Raw genomic sequence first — 5,459 nt, forward strand, 5'->3', positions numbered from 1 at the left:
CAGAGAGAGACAGAGAGACAGAAAGCGAGAAATCACCCCCCAGGGGGGATGGTCACGCCACAATCCTTTCTCCTCCATTCTCCTCTCGGGATCTTGGGCACGCACGCACACGCACCCGGCGTGAGATTTAAGCCATCGGGTCCAAGACGTGAACCGCGGTCGACTACGTGGGAGTCCAGCGACATAGCCATTATGCTAACTGCTGGCTCCCTTCTGCTGTGTTTTATACACACCTAGCACAATATTAAAATATGATGATGATTCTGGTAGACGAAATAATGTGTGTACATCCTTGCATCCCTCACCCCGATGACAGTATGTTGGTATCTCACCTGTGGAACTTGTAAATAGTACCTTATTTGGGAAAGTTTTTTTAAAAATATGTGGTTAAGAAATTTTAACGCTCCAGGAGCATGTGCGTATGTGCGTGCATGTCCAAAATCCTGAGAGGAGAACGGAGGAGAAGGGATTGCATCGTGGCCATCCTCCCTGGGGTGATGGTGATTTCTTGTTTTCTGTCTCTCTGTCTCTCTGGCGAGCACACGCGCCCTAGAGTAAAAATCTCTATCAAAATTTTTTTAAAATAATAGCAATTTCCTGGACTATCAGAGTAAGCTCTGCATGCAATCACGATGGTCTCTAAGAAAGATGCAGAGAGAGATCTGACACAAAAGGGGAAGGCAACGCGAAGACAAAGGAAGTGACGGGGCAGGGAGGCAAGGAATGCTGACCAGAGGCTGGGAGAGGCAAGGGCTGCTTCTCCTGCAGGGTCGGGGATCCCCAAGGAGCATAGTCTTGCTGACGCCCTCATTTCAGCCCAGTAATACTGACCTGAGATATCTGGCCGAGCCTATGTGGGGGAATACGCTGATGCTGGAAGCTAGCAGATTCGTGGTTACTTATTTGCTGCGATCGCCACAAGAATCTAATACATAAACAAACTGGCATCTGCGGTTTGGTTGCTACATACCAGATACTATTGGAAGCACTTTACATGTATCAGCCTATCTTCAGTCAACCCTATGAGATTTACGATATAAGGATTCTGAGGCAAAGAGCCAATTAATGGACTTAATTGCCAAGGTGTGTAAGGAAAACGGGGAGGATTCAAACCCAGGCATTTCCGTTCTCAAGGTTACACTCTTAAATGCTACACCATATTAACTGACCTTAGTTTCCATGACTTTTAAGGTCAAATGTTACTATGAATGTGAGATTTATACCCCCTGAGGACCCGATCTAGTAGATGTAACATTTATTCTTTAAATTCAAAATGATATGGATTGCATGAGAAACTGAGATGACCCCCTGAACACTGTATTTACCTAAATAGTTTTCTGTTGTTTGTTTTTGTCCTAGGGAACTTGTACTCACCCGATAGAGACAGAGATGGAGAGAGGCAAAGTGAGAGATCACCCCGCGGGGAGACGGCCATGCCGTAATCCCTTCTCCTCCTATCTTCTGGGATTTGAGGCATGCACACACATGCACCCCAGCGTGATTTCCAAGCCATAGGGTCTAGGGTTCAATTTGTGCAGCCAGTCATGTGAGACCAGCTTGTTCATATCCATGCCACCTACCAGCCCTGCAGTTTTAAAATCTATTATCTGTCAGGATGGCTTCTGGGTTTCCTGTGTTATTCCACTGTGTGAGGGACAAGAGGAGGAAAGACACTTGGAGACATTTTCATTCATATTTCTTTCACTTCATTTGAGAGTAGATAGGCAATACTGAGGAGTAAAGAAGAAAGAAATCGTGAATATTATAAAAGTAACTCTTCGGTAATAAAAGCAGAACATAGGACAGGATCTCAAAAAAATCGAGAGGAGGGCATCTGACCCCATGTGATGAAAGGCCCTCAGAAAATCTCTAACGGAGCTCTCTAAACTGCGTTGTAATCATGTTTATTCTTCTCATCGGGGCAGATAAGACTGGTATCAGGGCATGCCAAGACCGGCACTGTTCCCTGAAAGGTAACTACGTGAAAGAGAAATGAGAACCCTATTGCATGGCAAACCTCTCACTGAGAAGACCTACCGAGCAATGCTGCTTGTTTTGGCTGATAAAATTTCACAAATAAAGGATAACTGTTTGTTTTCCAAACAAGGCAAACAAGTAAACATGTGGTTAGATGACGCTGTAAGAGTAGTAAAAGCGTAAGCAAATGATCTAAAGATTCTGTCTCATTCTAGAACTGTGTTCTTATCGTCTCTCAAGGTTTATCAGGTTAGAAATAAGATACTCTGAATCATAGCTCAAAACTAGGCAAAAGACTAGAGGTGGTACAGAATTATCTGAGTACGATTGAAATCACATGTAAACTGGGATCACGAGGGCAGCAGGTGGTGTGGTGGTTAAGAAGCTGGACCACCATGTGACCAGCTGCAGTTCGAGTCCCAGACCTGGTGGCTTGAAAATCACGCCAGGAGCATGTGTGTGCATGCCCAAAACCCCAGGAGGAGAGTGGAGAAGAAAGGACTGCAGCATGGCCATCCCCCCTGGGAGGGTGATTCCTTACTTTCCTCTCACTGTCTCTGTCTCCGACAAGCACATATATCCTATGAGGGGGGGAGGGAACGTTGGACACAGATTTTGTAAAGGAATTTAATTCATCTCTGCCTCTTGGTGCCTTCGACGTCTTCTCATTGCAGTTTGCATTTTTTGTTTTAGTTGTTGAAAACGGGGACTATTTCAGTATGGGCTATAACAAAATATCATAACCTAGGTTCATGACAAACCTTTGGTTTTCATTATTCCAATGCCTAACAGGACCAGGGTGCTGGCTTGTGTGGGAGGTGGTACAGGCCCTCGTACTGGTTTGCAAGAGGCTCCCTTCTTGGGATACCCTCATCTCAAAGGGCACTAATCCCACCATAGGGGCTCCACCCTCATGACCTCATGTAACCCTAATTACTTCTCAAAGGCCCCACTTACAGATACACCATATTGAGAGGGGAGGCTTCAATATATACACTTTTATATGAACATAAACATTCAGTCCATAGCACAGTCATAGCACTGAAGTTACTGAAACAAATCCATTTCTAACATGCTAGAATTTTTAAAAATGATCTCCAAAGTGTTATCCACTTATTCAAAATATAAATTACGCTGACAAATGTGGGGCACATCCTCTGTATAAGCAAACTCATCTCAGCTTCCTAAGTGACTACTGAAGTGCGTACTTGATTTTTAACCCACAGGCTTTATTTTATTCAAGCTCTCACTTCTGAACCCTTGTCAGAAAAATGAAGAAGTGCCATTCACTGTAAGTTCCAAGCTCTTGAAACATTAAGCATTCCAAATCCTTTTCCAATATTAGTTTCTTCAGTCAGTGATGTCAATGGGATTTGTGTTTACAGAATTTAAATTACCTTTCAGAAATACAGTTGTTCAAATCTCATCAAATAATAGCAAATGACATGTTTGTCCTATTGTGCAAATATGGTATGTAAACATTCTTAAAACACAACAGAAAAGGTGTTCATGGAATTAGAAGATGCACCATTTGTAAGCCTCCAGTGGTTTGTAGTTAGGAAGCTGGACTACCATGAGTTCACAATTAGTTTCAATAGTTTATAGTGTTGTTCTCAGAGTAAATATGTTAGCTACTCTAACAACCTCATTATCTACTGCCAAGAAAAAAAAAATAGAAAACTCTTGACAAGTTATTATACTATTTTTTGTGTCTCTTAAATTTTTCCATATTCAGAAATGTAGTTTCCAAAATGCAAAATTTGCTATTTTTAAAAACCTCTACATCAACAGAAAAGATACTAATTTATATTTCATAGGATACCGAGTTACTACCAGAAACACAATCTAACCCTAAAACAACAGCGAGATCGTGGCAATATGCATTAGTTTAATGGCACAGAAAAATGCAGTTTTATTTAGAAACAGTGCACTTTCCTGCCAGTACAATAAACACAGTGAAATATCTTTAAATTCTCAGAGTCTCCATTTCCCAAAACTGCTACTCTAACCTGAAATATTAACAGCGTAAGTGTCCCAGAGGATTTGCGCAATTTTAATTTGATAATTCCACTCATGTGCAGGTAAATCAGATCTGTGACTTAGAATATGCACCACTCTCAAAATAAGCATAATTACAGCTTATGAAGAAACAGGATAAATGTATCTTATTTGCTGTTTTCACTCCGAGTTTTAAAATCTCAAAATCTCTAGATAAGCTCTAACATAACTCATCTGAAGCGCTCATGAGTAATGAGTTTATGAAGCTGGATTATAAGGGAACAATGGGCAGTAGGTACACAACTCCAGCACATACTCTGCACTGAGAAATGCGACATTCTAATTACATTTCAAAAAAGAGGAAGCTCTCAATTAAATGTGAATTATCTAACTGTTGCTACTGTAGATAAATTACTTTGCCGGGTTGAATTGCAAACATTTTTCATTACTGAACTTTTGATGCACCTGGTAAATAGCGAATCACAGCAGGGGGAGTAATTGTTTTGAAAACACTGTTGAAAATAAAAAAGGAAAAGTTAAAACAAACTACTAGCACCTCTTCATAGAAATTTAACATCCTGTTAGGATCTGAGTTTTAATTATAAGCTTGCTGAAGTAGGAGAGTGTTCGTGTAGGTTAATTCTAGAGAGTCATAGAAATGTGATGTTAGCCCAGACTTGGTCTGATGTTACCAATCACACATTGCTGAGGAAAGACTACACTAACCACTAGGAATTTACACCGGGATCCAAAGACCACCACCAAAATGAATAGCAAGGTCTCAGCATCCAGCCCCTTTTAGACCCAGCAGGCTGAGTTATGTACCAAGAGATGCCACAGTGGTCACTCGATTCCAATTCTCCACACTCGGCTGCATGACACAGTTGACCACAGACGACGCGACCTATGATTCTGTTATCACGGTACTAACTTGTCATAGAATTTGGAACTTAGATTCTAATGAGGCTCACGGAGGTTATGTCGTGGTGAAGGAAACCCATTTTGAAGGACAGCAAGCTCAGGTCCCGAAGAATGACCTCTGGGACTTTTCTCAACCTCACATTTCCAAAGTTCCCTTTCCTACGTAGAAGTAAACAGGTGGGGACCGCAGTCCCGCTTCTGGGGATTGTTCAGCGTCTACAAGAGCGGTAAGCTTCATGTGTGGGGACTAGGAACTAAAGTTCAGGTGTGGTTACTATCATCATTATTAAATGACCCCAAAAGTCACTCAGCCAATTAGTCACAGAGCCAAAATAATCTAGAAGTCCCAGTTTGGGGTTTAGGTCTTTTTCTCCTAACACAGACAACTTCTGATACTTCATTTACTGAAATCTGAGATAACGCATGAGCTGGAGAGGTTTGCCCCTTTGCAAAGACTATATTTCAGCTCCGTGAATAGAGTGCTCAAGCTCATTTCTGAGGAACATCTGGACAGAGATGGGAAGAAATTGCAGCAAACCTCAGACATGCTTGTGCTGCACCCA

The sequence above is a fragment of the Tupaia chinensis genome, unplaced genomic scaffold (assembly GCF_000334495.1).
Source record: "Tupaia chinensis unplaced genomic scaffold, TupChi_1.0 Scaffold000389_1, whole genome shotgun sequence".
NCBI lineage: Eukaryota > Metazoa > Chordata > Mammalia > Scandentia > Tupaiidae > Tupaia > Tupaia belangeri.